At 52.7% G+C, this 15,286-nt stretch overlaps 1 long non-coding RNA gene across 1 annotated transcript; it reads left to right on the top strand.

Moving 5' to 3' along the window:
• The first annotated feature begins 11,047 nt into the window (after window positions 1-11,047).
• On the top strand, window positions 11,048-12,970 carry LOC142494507 (uncharacterized). Its single transcript, XR_012801494.1, has 3 exons — window positions 11,048-11,426; window positions 11,520-11,624; window positions 12,902-12,970. It is a non-coding gene; the product is annotated as an uncharacterized LOC142494507 (long non-coding RNA).
• The last annotated feature ends 2,316 nt before the right edge of the window (window positions 12,971-15,286 follow it).

The raw sequence follows: 15,286 nt of genomic DNA, 5'->3' as shown, positions 1-15,286 counted from the left end.
CAAAATGTAGCAAAAATGTAGCATCTTTAATGCAACAAGCTGCTGGGAGAGGGGAAATGGCACGGTGTTTTGTGTGCAGAACCAAACACATACAGCTGGCACTAATAAGCTGACAAGCAGGGCTGCGAGAAAAAAGGGGGGGTGAAACAGAAGTGTAGACAGGGGTATACCTGTTCCATGACACCCAGGATTGGGTGACAATAAGGACAGACACTTATACACACACACAGTGTTTCTTGGGGACGGTTATGTTTTCTATTTAATGTAAATGTGGTTAATAAATCTTCTGTTGAGGATAATAATGTACCTGAGCTGCCAGTTCTATTCACTTTATAAATACGATTGAAATATAAACATTGCTGTCATGTGCCTCCCTTTTGTCTGACCTTGGACCAGAGGGGAGTAATGTATAGGAGGAGGACCCCACCTCAGTAGTAGGTGTCAGTCTAAGGCAAATAAGGTGTTTTTTTTATATATATGCCCCAGAAGAAGTCTAAACTCAGACGAAACTAGTAGGGTGAGGGTCTCTCAGTAGATCTCCCTATTTTCTGGTATATTCAGGATTTTTAACTGTCTTTCTATTTGCTGAAAAGCCTTATTTAAAGGCTATTGGGACTGTTATATCAATCTCGGAATTGAGCCCTGTGGCTAATCTCACTGAGTGAACAGAGCCAGCGGTATCCCCGTTTAGGGGAGTGACATCACCATCGGAGGACCCGCGCAACTGCTGATTACAGCTGAGCAGTGAAGCTTCTGCGTCCGAGCACACAGACGGAGTGAGCGGTTCCTGAGATTATCAGCCCCTTTGATGCAGCGATCTGAAAACATTTTACTGATATGCCTGTTATTTTTGCTACATTGTAAGTAGCCTCTGTTGCTTGCACAATAATTTTATTCATAAACGTACTTCACCATATTGGTATCTTTTTCATTTATAGGTACATCTCGTTGTGGAATTCGAATACAGGACTTGTTCACATATTTATCCTTCAGGTGTTGCATATCCATGCACCTGTGTCTCTGATTTGCACCTTTTGTAATATATATATACATATATATATATATATATATATAGTGACCAGATTTTGAAAATGAAAAACCGAGACACACAATTATATTATTATTATTTTTTTATTTTTACATTAACAGTTTATTTATTGTATTACATTTATACTTTACTACCATTAGTCCTTGTTACGTGTGTGTGTGTGTGTGTCTTCACCAGAAGGAAGGCTCACAGATGTGTGTGTGTGTGTCAGATGACCTCACTAAATTGAACAAAAAAAAAAGCCAGAAGTGAATGACTTCTGTACCCCTTAACCAGCGTATGGATGCCCCCTCTTCACAATTTCTAAAGCAGCAATCCCACCTGGGATCTTACCTAGGGTGACCAGATTTTGAAAATGAAAAACCGGGACAAATTTTTTTTTTTTTTTTTTTTTACAAACAGTTTATTTATTGTAGTACACTTATACTTTACTACAATTAGTCCTTGGTGCGTGCGTGCGTGTGTGTGTGTACCTCACTAATCGAACAAAAAAAAAAAAGCCAGAGCTGAATGATTTTCAACCCCTTAACCAGTGTCAGGATGCCCGCTCTTCACAATTTCAAAAGTAGCAATCCCGCCTGGGATCTTACCTGATCCACAGTCCCTCAAGGTACTATACTGGAGGGGAGGTGCTCCCTACCTGTCTTCCGATGTCTCCCGTGTGAAGCTTGAGTCAGATCTGGAAGAAAGCAGGATAGGTTACTTCGGTGTAGGTATACGGCAGTTAAGATAAGACATGGAGGGTGAGGGAGACAGGGTGAGGGAGAGGGTGAGGGAGGGAGAGAGGGAGACAGACTGGGAGAGGGAGACAGATGGGGAGAGGGAGACGAGGGAGGGAGACACACCCACTGACACACACCCACACTGATACACACCCACACACACAGATACACACCCACACACGCAGATACACACCCACACACACAGATACACACCCACACACACAGATACACACCCACACACACAGATACACACACACACACACAGACAGATACACACACACACACACACACACACACAGATATACACACACACACACATAGATACACACACACACACAGATACACACACACAGGTACACACACACACTGATACACACACACAGACTGATACACACACACACAGACTGATACATACACACACACAGACTGACACACACAAACAGACTGACACACACACACAGACTGAAACACACACACACACAGACTGACACACACACACACAGACTGACAGACTGACACACACACACTGGTACACACACACACACAGACTGACACACACACACAGACTGACACACACTGGTACACACATACTGGTACACACACACACACACACACACACACACACTGGTCCACACACACACACACACTGGTCCACACACACACACACACTGGTCCACACACACACACTGGTACACACACACACACTGGTACTCACACACACACTGGTACACACACTGATACACACACACAGTGGAGTACAAACAGAGGCAGCCACGAGCAGGCGGCTCCCCGCCTCCCCCTGCACCCACCCCCGCGCCCATCTCCCGCACCAAGGGGGAGGGGTGGGAGCGCTGGGACGCAAAGGTACAAACTGCCGCTCTCCCCTTCCCCGGTGGCCAGCCTATCACCCCGGGCGGGCAGCCACGGGTTCCTGGGGCAGAATGGGGGGACACCGCGCAGCCACCACTGCCCGCCCCCGCACCAAGGGGACCTGGGGGGGCGGGGGGAAGGGAGTGCCAGGACTGGAGTCAAATGCACAAAAACCCACCTCCTATCACCCCGGGCGGGCAGAGGGGGGGAGACACTGCGCAGCCGACAGAGGAGCCAGGAGCGGGAAGAGACACACACACCACGTTTGCTCTGTAGAAGGAAGTGGAAGTCCCGCCCCCGGCACTCTATGACCTGCAGCCAATCCCCTGCAGCCTAGCTGGCATTCTAAGTCCCGCCCCCCGGCAACCATTCATTCAACATGGAAAAAAACTTACCTGCTCTTGCACGGCATCCTCCTCACCGCCACATACCGGGACCAGGGCCAAAACCCGGGACAAATCCTGGACAGACAGAGAACAGGGACAGGACACAAAAAACCGGGACTGTCCGGCAAAAGGGGGACAAATGGTCACCCTACCCATACACACCCAGAGAGGTAATACCGGTATACACATGCACGCCCAGAGAGGTAATACCGGTATACACATACACGCCCAGAGAGGTAATACCGGTATACACATACACGCCCAGAGAGGTAATACCGGTATACACATACACGCCCAGAGAGGTAATACCGGTATACACATACATACCCAGAGAGGTAATACCGGTATACACATACACGCCCAGAGAGATAATACCGGTATACACATACACGCCCAGAGAGGTAATATCAGTATACACATACACATCCAGAGAAGTAATACCAGTATACACATACATGCCCAGAGAGGTAATATCAGTATAGATATGCACACCCAGAGAAGTAATACCAGTATACACATACACACCCAGAGAAGTAATACCGGTATACACCTACACGCCCAGAGAGGTAATATCAGTATACACATACACACCCAGAGAAGTAATACCAGTATACACATACATGCCCAGAGAGGTAATATCAGTATAGATATGCACACCCAGAGAAGTAATACCAGTATACACATACACACCCAGAGAAGTAATACCGGTATACACCTACACGCCCAGAGAGGTAATACCGGTATACAGATACACGCCAAGAGGGGTAATACAGGTATACACTATGACAAAATACCCTTTTTGGCTGAAGGGTTCTTGTCTGGGAACCTTAAATCCCACTGTCTTTTAGGGTAAGCACAGTCACAGGACCATCCAGCTCTGGTTTAAAGGCTTTATTTTCTTTGTCACTCCAGCAGACAAAATCAAGACAAACAAAAGAATCAAAATAAATCCTCGCTCTATCTGAGCATTAACTAGACAGCAATTCTCTAGCTATCTTTGGGTGGCTTTCCCACTTACCAAACAATAAAACACAGATATCATAAACCAAACCTGTTGCAGGCCAGTGCCTGTCTGTAGCATCCAGCTCTCTTAGGCTGAGGCCCCAGAGCCTCCGCAGCACGCGCGCCCGCGAGACTGGCGGCGTGTGCAGCCGATTCCCTGGTCTGCAGTGAGCTGCAGGAAGAGAGACAGGGGGGAGGGCGTGGCAGGGGAGTGACGTCACCTGGCAGGTTCGCCCTCGTTAGCTGAACCGCAGGGGGCGTGGCTTAGCGCTCCGTCGCGAGTCCTGCTCTCAATTCTATTGAGAGCAGGAGCAACTCTCGCCACAGCGCTGCGGCCCCCCCTTGCAGCGGGCCAGGCGCAATTGAGGGGAGGGCTCTCGTCCCTGCAGCGTCTGCCACAGCGGGCGCTGCAGTAGCCAGTGGGGACCAGGCCTTAGGCTTTGGTCCCACTGCGGCCGGCGGCAGCCGTGCGGGCGTGTGCAGTGGGGCCTTAGCCTTAGGCTGCGCTTATAGTGACGACGACAGCGACGTCACGGCAAAACAAATGCATTGCTGCTGCCGAAGACGAAGCGACGGCAAGACGGAGCGACGGATTGGTCGTGATCGCTGGAAGTCATCTCTATTTGATTTTCCAGCGACCGTCGCGTCGCCTTAGGCTGCGGCCCCGCTGCTTGCAAGGCTGGCGGCGCGTGCAGCCAATTCCCCTGGTCTGCAGAGAGCTGCAGGGGGAAAGACAGGGGGGTAAGACTGGGGAGTGACGGGGCGCGGCCGTGACGTCACGCGGCAGGTTCGCCCTCATTGGCTGAACCACTGGGGGACGTGGCCTAGCGTACCATCACAACTCCTGATCTCAATTTTCTTGAGAGCAGGAGTTTGTCTGCGCAGTGCGGCGCCCCCCCCTCGCAGCGGGCCCGGTCCCATTGTGGGGCGGCTCTTGTCCCTGCAGCGTCCGCCACAGCGGGGACCTGGCCTTAAGGGGACAGGGGAGAACCGATCCAGCCTGACCTTTCTTACACTCTTAATTAAGGAGAGGTGATCTGCACCTGGCTTCATTTGCAAAACCTCCCCTGGGACCTTTAACCCTTAGTAGGGCCAGGTATAGTTTGCAAAAGCAGGAGGTATATACCTCTCCTCTACAACTTCACCACCTTTCCTCTCACATATCCTCCCCCCAGCTCATCCCTACTGGGGTGAGCGACCATGGACATCAAGCCGTGCACCCTAGAAATCCCATCAGCATTTCCCTGTCTCAGACCGGCCCTGTGTCCCACAGTGACATTAAAGGGCTGGAGACTAAGGAACCACATGCGCACCGTTGAGTTTTTCTCTTTATTCTGGGACATCCAATAGGGTGACCAGATTTTCACAATGAAAAACCACGACACATGAAAAAATTATTTATAAAACACATTCGTGACGCACCCGTTGCCATGACAATGAGACACTGACATCAGGCGATGACATATTGCCATGACAATGTGGCATCACTTGATGCCTCGGCGCCATGATGCATCCCGTAGTCATGTTAACTTGATGCTGCGTGACATCACGGAGCGGCTCGTTGTGTGTATAAAGGTGGGCCCTGTAGTGTGTTTGTATGTATAGAGGTGGGCCCTGCAGTGTGTGTTTGTGTGTGTACAGAGGTTTTCCCTGCAGTGTGTGTTTGTGTGTATAGAGGTGGGCCCTGCAGTGTGTGTTTGTGTGTACAGAGGTGGAGGCTGCAGTGTGTGTTTTTGTGTATAGAGGTGGGCCCTGCAGTGTGTGTTTGTGTGTAGAGAGGCGGGCCCTGCAGTGTGTGTGTGTATTGAGGTGGGGGCTGCAGTGTGTGTTTGTCCGTATAGAGGTGGGGGGCAGAAGTGTGTGTTTGTGTGTATTGAGGTGGGGGCTGCAGTGTGTGTTTGTGTGTACAGAGGAGGGGGCTGCAGTGTGTGTTTGTGTGTATAGAGGTGGGCCCTGCAGTGTGTTTGTGTGTGTACAGAGGTGGGCCCTGCAGTGTGTGTTTGTGTGTACAGAGGTGGGGGCTGCAATGTGTGTTTTTGTGTATAGAGGTGGGTCCTTAAGTGTGTGAATGTTTGTTTGTTTGTTCCCACCCCTCCATTCTCGTTCCACCATTCCCATTCTGTCTCTCTCCCCATTCTCTAGTTCTCTCCCCCTATTATCTGTGTGTCTCTCTCCCCCATTCTCTGTGTCTGTATCTCTCTCCCCCATTCTCTCAGTGTATCTCTCTCCCCCATTCTGTGTGTGTGTCTCTCTCTCCCCTTCTCTGTCCCTCTCTCCCCCCATTCTCTGTCTCTCTTCCCTCATTCTCTGTCTCTCTTCCCCCATTCTCTATCTCTCTTCCCCATTCTGTGTCCCTCCTTCTCCCCCATTCTGTGTATCTGTCCCTCTCCCCATTCCGTGTCCGTCCCTCTCCCCATTCTGTGTCTCTCCCTCTCCCCATTCTGTGTGTCCGTCACTCTCCCCATGCTGTGTCCGTCCCTCTCCCAATTCTGTGTCTGTCCCTCTCCCCATTCTCTGTGTCCGTCCCTCTCCCCATTCTCTGTGTCTCTCCCTCTCCCTATTCTGTGTCCGTCCCTCTCCCCATGCTGTGTGTCTCTCCCTCTCCCCATTCTGTGTGTCCGTCCCTCTCCCCATTCTGTGTGTCCGTCCCTCTCCCTATTCTGTGTCCGTCCATCTCTCCATTCTGTGTGTCCGTCCCTCTCCCCATTCTGTGTGTGCATCCCTCTCCCCATTCTGTGTGTCCGTCCCTCTCCCCATGCTGTGTCTATCCCTCTCCCCATTCTGTGTGTCCGTCCCTCTCCCCATACTGTGTCCGTCCCTCTCCCCATTCTCTGTGTCCGTCCCTCTCCCCATTCTGTGTGTCCGTTCCTCTCCCCATTCTCTGTGTCCGTCCCTCTCCCCATGCTGTGTGTCCATCCCTCTCCCCATTCTCTGTGTCCGTCCCTCTCCCCATTCTGTGTGTCTGTCCCTCTCCCCATGCTGTGCCCGTTCCTCTCCCCATTCTGTGTGTCCGTACCTCTCCCCATGCTGTGTCCATCCCTCTCCCCATTCTGTTTCTATCCCTCTCCCCATTCTCTGTGTCTCTCCCTCTCCCAATTCTGTGTGTCCGTCCCTCTCCCCATTCTCTGTGTCTCTCCCTCTCTCCATTCTGTGTGTCCATCCCTCTCTCCATGCTGTGTCCGTCTCTCTCCCCATGCTGTGTCCGTCTCTCTCCACATGCTGTGTGTCCGTCTCTCTCCCCATGCTGTGTGTCAGTCTCTCTCCCCATGCGGTGTGTCCGTCTCTCTCCCCATGCTGTGTCCGTCTCTCTCCCCATGCTGTGTCCGTCTCTCTCCCCATGCTGTGTCCGTCCCTTCTCCAATTCTGTGTGTCCGTCCCTCTCCCCATGCTGTGCCTGTCCCTCTCCGATGCTGTCTCTCCCTCTCCCCATGTTGTCTCTCTGTCTCCCCATGCTGTGTCTCTCTGTCTCCCCATGCTCTCTCTCTCCCCATGCTGTGTCTCTGTCTCTCTCCCCATGCTGTGTCTGCCTCCCCATGCTCTTTCTCTCCCCATGCTGTGTCTCTCTGTCTCTCTCCCCATGCTGTGTCTCTCTGTCTCTCTCCCCATGCTGTGTCTCTCTGACCCTCTCTCCCCATGCTGTTTCTCTCTCTCCCCATGCTGTCTCTCTCTCTCTCCCCATGCTGTCACTCTCTCTCCCCATGCTGTCACTCTCTCTCCCCATGCTGTCACTCTCTCTCCCCATGCTGTCACTCTCTCTCCCCATGCTGTCACTCTCTCTCCCCATGCTCTCTCCCAATGCTGTCACTCTCTCTCCCAATGCTGTCACTCTCTCTCCCAATGCTGTCACTCTCTCTCCCCATGCTGCCACTCTCTCTCACCCCATGCTGCCATTCTCTCTCACCCCATGCTGCCACTCTCTCCCCCCATGCTGTCACTCTCTCCCCCCATGCTGTCACTCTCTCCCCCCATGCTGTCACTCTCTCCCCCCATGCTGTCACTCTCTCTCCCCATGCTGTCACTCTCTCTCCCCATGCTGTCACTCTCTCACCCCATGCTGTCTGTCTTTCTCCCCATGCTGTCACTCTCTCTCCCCCATGCTGTCACTCTCTCCCCCCATGCTGTCACTCTCTCCCCCCATGCTGTCACTTTCTCCCCCCATGCTGTCACTTTCTCTATCTCCCCATGCTGCCACTCTCTCTCCCCATGCTGTCACTCTCTCTCCCCCATGCTGTCACCTCTCCCCCATGCTGTCTCTCCCCCCATGCTATCACTCTCCCCATGCTGTGTCTCTCTGACCCTCTCCCCCATGCTGTCACTCTCTTTTCCCATGCTGTCTCTCTCTCCACTCTTGCTGTCACTCTCTCTTCCCATGATGTATCTCTCTCCCCATGCTGTCATTCTCTCTCCCCATGCTGTCACTCTATCTCCCCATGCTGTCACTCTATCTCCCCATGCTGCCACTCTCTCCCCATGCTGCCACCCTCTCCCCATGCTGCCACTCCCTCTCCCCCATGCTGTCACTCTCTCTCCCCATGCTGTCACTCTCTCCCCCCATGCTGTCACTCTCTCTCCCCATGCTGTCACTCTCTCTCCCCATGCTGTCACTCTCTCTCCCCATACTGTCACTCCCTCTCTCCCCATGCTGTCACTCTCTCTCCCCATGCTGTCACTCTCTCTCCCCATGCTGTCACTCTCTCTCCCCATGCTGTCACTCTCTCTCCCCATGCTCTCTCCCAATGCTGTCACTCTCTCTCCCAATGCTATCACTCTCTGTCCCCATGCTGTCAATCTCTCTCCCCATGCTGTCACTCTCTCTCCTCATGCAGTCACTCTCTCTCCCCATGCTGTCACTCTCTCTTCCCATGCTGTCACTCTCTCTCTCCCCATGCTGTCACTCTCTCTCCCCATGCTCTCCCCAATGCTGTCACTCTCTCTCCCCATGCTGTCACTCTCTCTCCCCATGCTTTCACTCTCTCTCCCCCCATGCTGTCTCTCTGTCTCTCCCCATGCTGTCTCTCTTTCTCTCCCCATGCTGTCTCTCTTTCACTCCCCATGCTGTCTCTTTTTCACTCCCCATGCTGTCTCTCTTTCTCTCCCCCCATGCTTTCACCTCTCCATATTGTCACTCTCTCTCCATGCTGTCACTCTCTCTCCCCATGCTCTCTTCCGATGCTGTCACTCTCTCCCCATGCTGTCACTCTCTCTCCCCATGCTGTCACTCTCTCTCCCCATGCTGTCACTCTCTCTCCCCATGCTGTCACTCTCTCTCCCCACATGCTGTCACTCTCTCTCCCCATGCTGCCACTCTCTCTCCCCATGCTGTCTCTCCCTCTCTCCCCCCATGCTGTGTCTCTCTCTTCCCATGCTGTCTCTCTCCCTATAGTGTGTGTGTGTGTGTGTGTGTGTGTGTGTGTGTGTGTGTGTGTGTGTGTGTGTGTGTGTGTGTGTGTGTGTGTGTGTGTGTGTGTGTGTGTGTGTGTGTGTGTGTGTGTGTGTGTGTGTGTGTCATTCTGGGGCCTACCCCCTGTGCAGCATTGAGGAAGCCATCTTGAGGGGTTTCACTGTGCAGCATGGGTGGGTGGGTGGGGGGGAGGAAGCCATCTTGAGCAGCAGACACCTCACTGCTGGGGCTCACACCCCCACCCTCTGTAGCTAACAGCACCCCCACCCTCTGCAGCTATCACCGCCCCCACCCTCTGCATCTTACCCCGCCCCACCCTCTGCAGCTAACCCCGCCCCCACCCTCTGCAGCTAACCCCGCCCCCACCCTCTGCATCTTACCCCGCCCCCACCCTCTGCATCTTACCCCGCCCCACCCTCTGCAGCTAACCCCACCCCCACCCTCTGCAGCTAACACTGCCCCCACCATCTGCAGCTAACACCGCCCCTACCCTCTGCCGCTAACCCCACCCCCCACCCTCTGCATCTTACCCCGCTCCACCCTCTGCAGCTAACCCCGCCCCCACCCTCTGCCGCTAACCCCGCCCCCACCCTCTGCCGCTAACACTACCCCACCCTCTGCCGCTAACCTCACTCCCCACCCTCTGCAGCTAACACCGCCCCCACCCTCTGCCGCTAACCCCGCCCCCCACCCTCTGCATCTAACACCGCCCCCACCCTCTGCCACTAACCTCACCCCTCACCCTCTGCATCTTACCCCGACCCACCCTCTGCAGCTAACACCGCCCCCACCCTTTGCAGCTAACACCGCCCCCACCCTCTGCCACTAACCCCACCCCTCACCCTCTGCATCTTACCCCAACCCACCCACTGCAGCTAACACCGCCCCCACCCTCTGCAGCTAATACTGCCCCACCCTCTGCCGCTAACACCGCCCCCCACCCTCTGCAGCTAACCCCGCCCCCAACCTCTCAGCTAACCCCACCCCCCACCCTCTGCCGCTAACCCCACCCCCCACCCTCTGCAGCTAACCCCACCCCCCCACCCTCTGCAGCTAACCCCACCCCCCCACCCTCTGCAGCTAACCCCACCGCCACCCTCTGCAGCTAACCCTACCCCCCCACCCTCTGCAGCTAGCCCCGCCCCCTCCACCCTCTCCATCTAACCCCACCCCCCCTCTGCAGCAAACACCGCCCCCATCCTCTGCAGGTAACCGTGCCCCCCCACCCTCTGCAGCTAACCCCACCCCCCCACCCTCTGCAGCTAACCCCACCCCCCCACCCTCTGCAGCTAGCCCCGCCCCCTACACCCTCTCCATCTAACCCCGCCCCCCCTCTGCAGCAAACCCTGCCCCCCATCCTCTGCAGCTAACCCCACTTACCCACCCTCAGCAGGTTACCCTGCCCCCACCCCCTGCAGTTAGCCCCGCCCTCAAACTCGGCAGCTAAACCCACCCCACCCCTTGCAGCTAAACCCACCCCCACCCTCTGCAGGTAACCCCACCCCCACCCTCTGCAGGTAACCCCACCCCCTGCAGGTAACCCCGCCCCCACCCCCTGCAGTGAGCCCCGCTCCCAACCTCGGCAGCTATTTTTAAACTTTATCCGCAGTTTGAAAAATCACAAGACGTTTTATCCAACTTTTTCATTGAACATTTGTAGAGAAAAGTAGCAATGTCGCCAGAAGCGTATTTCCCAATATTTAGCATCTGTACTAATTGGTGTAAATGATACTTCATATAAAGCAGGTTATGGGGCACAGTATTAAATGACCATAATATCTCTTATCACATCCCAGTATATGGATCTCCCATTATCACAACCTGGAGACCTCTGACAGCTCAGGGGCTGAGCTCAGAATGTGACACATTCGCATTCTACTGCCATTTTCAAAAAATACATGTTTACCTGCGACCTGACTTCCATGGTTACAGCCACACCGCTCTGTGCCAGAGTTCTGTGCCACCACTTGCTGCCATATCCAGTGTGGATCTGACAGGTAAGTTTCTTCTGAGACGCAGCAGAGATTTCAGACATTTCACCGCTCATTTAGATCATATTTATAACAAGGGGGTTTATTTTTCATCTTCAGGACACATCCACAACTTTTTGTCCAAGTATTTGAGTCTCAGATTGCGAGGATCATCCTACTGTATTTTTAAAGCAGCGAACATTTCCCGAGATGGAGAGACGCCGGGTAAGATCTGATAAAAGGACAACCTTAGAATGCATCAAAACAAAGTCTGATGTGGCATGTAACAGAATTAAATAGGGGTGAGATCTGACTACCTGGGGTCCCCGTGTGTTTAGAGGCTCCCATAGAGAGCCAAAGCGTTGATCAGTTCTATTCAATAGTATTGTATATATTTATTTTTTGCAAAGCCCTGGCGTGCCTGCTTTTCTTTTTATATCTATATATACATAAACACACGTGTGTATGTGTACAGTATGTGTGTGTGTGTATATATTTATATTATCGGCGCAATGTTTTGGTTATATATATATATATATATATATATATATATATATATATATATATATATATATATATATATATATATATATACACATACACACACACACACACACACACACACGCAGATTCCTGCTCCTAAAAAAGTAAGCACAATCAGTAATATTCTCACACTCACACTAAAATGCGCACACAAACAGATTGATACACTTGTAGAAACACAGCCACAATACGGCAGCTTAGCATAGACCCACACTATGTGATATAACACAAATTCACACTTCTCATTATGCTTTACAAACACACATACACACAGTAACTATCAGACAGTAACACACACACACTAATGGTTACAAACACACAAAGTAACTATCAGACAATACCACACACTCACAATAATGGTTATAACACACGCACACACAGTAACTATCAGACAGTAACACACACTCATTCTGACACACACACACTAATGGTTACATACACACTCACACACAGTAACTATCAGACAGTAACACACACATTTTCCGACACACACACACACACACACTAATGGTTACATACACACTCACACACAGTAACTATCAGACAGTAACACACACTCATTCCGACACACACACTAATGGTTACATACACACTCACACAGTAACTATCAGACAGTAACACACACACTTTCCGACACACACACACACACACACACTAATGGTTACATACACACTCACACACAGTAACAATCAGACAGTAACATACACACACTTTCCGACACACACACTAATGGTTATATACACGTGCGCCCTTTCATTCTCACTACACACGCACCCTCTCTGTATACACTTCTAGCACATGTAACACTACAGTTTGTAGTGAGAATGTTCCCATTAGAACGGTTTATCTGTGTAGCCCCACAGATTTTGGGTTCAACACCCTCAAACCTCCCATACAGCAGCAGGAAATGCGTATGAGTGAGGAATACATCTCATTATACAGTATCCTCTGTATCACAGGCATGGAAAGCTGAAGAGCAAGAGGAGGAAGTAGTCCCCCAGCTTCCTCCCGCCGGCGATGTTCAGGTAAATGGGACTGGCAGAGCTGTGAATCAGCTGCACATACGATACTATTAGCTGCTGTACAGGACACTGATAGTAGGATAGTCTGCAGCACTTTACAGTATAATTATACAGAACCTGCTGGGGATCTCTTCCTGCAGGTTAGCTGGGTCATGTTTCCACAGGTCTCATGGGATGGGAGAGACCCCCCCCCCTTCCCCAGCCGCGTCCCCCCCCCCGAACAGAGTTCCCCAGCTCCCCCCCACCCCCGCGCAGCCCGCCCCTTCCCAAGGCTCCCCCTGAAGTGCCCCCCCCCCCTTACCAGGCCCTCCCCTTCCCCTGATCACACCTGCAGGGCTCTCCCGTTTCGCATGTCCTGGGGAGTATGAGGGGATACTGAGTCTGGGGAGGGGGCATTAGGGGGTACTGGGCCTGGGGGGGGGGGGGGGGGAGAAAAGGGGTACTGGGCATGCAGGGGGTAGTGGGTCTGGGAATGTAGGGGATCCTGGGGAGGGGAGTATAAGGGGGTATTGGGCCTGGGAAGGGGAATGTAGGGGGTACTTGGACTGGGGAGGGGGGGTAGTAGGAAGTACTGGACCTGGGGAGGGGGATATTTGGGTGTCCTGGGCCTGGGGAGGAGGATATTAGGGGGTATTGGGCCTAGGAGTATTATGGGGTATTAGGCCTGGGAGTATTAGAGGGTTTTGGGCCTGGGAGTATTAGGGGGTTCCGATCCTGGGAATGGGAGTATTAGGGGGTACTGAGCCTGGGGAGGGGGGTATTTGGGAGTACTGGGCCTGGGGAGGAGGGTATTAGGGGGTATTGGGCCTGGGAGTATTAGGGGGTACAAGCCAGGGTGTATTAGGGTGTACTGGGGGTGGGAGTATTAAGGGGTATTGAGCCGGGTGATGGGAGTATTAGGGGGTACTGGGCCTGGGAATGGGAGTATTAGGGGGTTCCGAGCCTGGAGATGGGAGTATTAGGGGGTTCCGAGCCTGGGGATGGGAGTATTAGGGGGTACTGAGCCTGGGGAGGGGGGTATTAGGGGGTATTGGGCCTGGGAGTATTAAGGGGTACAAGCCAGGGTGTATTAGGGGGTACTGGGGGTGGGAGTATTAAGGGGTATTGAGCCGGGTGATGGGAGTATTAGGGGGTACTGGGCCTGGGAATGGGAGTATTAGGGGGTTCCGAGCCTGGGGATGGGAGTATTAGGGGGTTCCGAGCCTGGGGATGGGAGTATTAGGGGGTACTGGGCCTGGGGATGGGAGTATTAGGGGGTATTGAGCCGGGTGATGGGAGTATTCGGGGTACTGGGCCGGGGGGTGGGAGTATTAGGGAGTATTGAGCCGGGTGATGGGAGTATTAGGGGGTACTGGGCCTGGGGGTGGGAGTATTAGGGGGTATTGAGCCGGGTGATGGGAGTATTAGGGGGTACTGAGCCTGGGGTGGGGGGTATTGGGCCTGAGAGTATTAGGGGGTACAAGCCAGGGAGTATTAGGGGGTATTGAGCTGGGTGATGGGAGTATTAGGGGGTACTGGGCCTGGGAGTATTAGGGGTACTCGGGATAGGGGTATAGTGGGAGACGGTCCTCAGAGGAGAGAAGATGAGGACTCTCAGGCTGTAGATGTAAAGGAGACAGAGGAAGAGATGCAGAGCTTTCTCATCTTATAGCCGAGTGTAACTGTGTGACCGGGAGAGGGGATTCCCATAGAGACACATCAGCTAATGTCCATCTGCAGCATCATGTAACAAAATCTTCAGCGGGAACAGGACAGGAAAACGAGGGATCCGCTAATAACAGACAAAACAATGACATACAATGCACACGGGTTATCAATTATTTTTCAAATGGTATAAATGGTTCTGTGATTTAACCCCTTCAGTGCCAGAGAGGCAAGCAAAGGCTTTGCTGTGCTTGTTATTTTGCTCGGCGATGCGTTTCCTGCCCCATGTGGCACAGGAGCTCTTGCGATACAGAGTATCACTGCCCCTGGTTACAAACACTTTGTATCTCCTGCAGGTGGTGGAGTACACGGCGGTGGAGCCGTTCGTTCTCTCACCATCTGGATCGCCCGGCAGCAGCCCAGGAGCCAGCATATCTACGCAGGAGGAGGAGTGGGTGTGGGAGGAGGAGGTGGTGTGTGAGTGGGATGATGATGATTGGGATACGGTGTGGGAGGAGGAAGAGGAGGTGTGGAATGATGATGATTCGGATGATGATGATGATGATGATGGGGGTAAGGTGTGCGAGGAGGAAGAGGAGGCGAGGGATGATGATGATTCGGATGATTCGGATGATGATGATGATGATGATGATGATGATGGGGATACGGTGTGGGAGG

This window comes from Ascaphus truei, chromosome 5 (assembly GCF_040206685.1).
Source record: "Ascaphus truei isolate aAscTru1 chromosome 5, aAscTru1.hap1, whole genome shotgun sequence".
Taxonomy (NCBI): Eukaryota; Metazoa; Chordata; class Amphibia; order Anura; family Ascaphidae; genus Ascaphus; species Ascaphus truei.
Note: the sequence above shows the minus strand (reverse complement) of the source record. Positions and strands in the feature narration are given on the sequence as shown.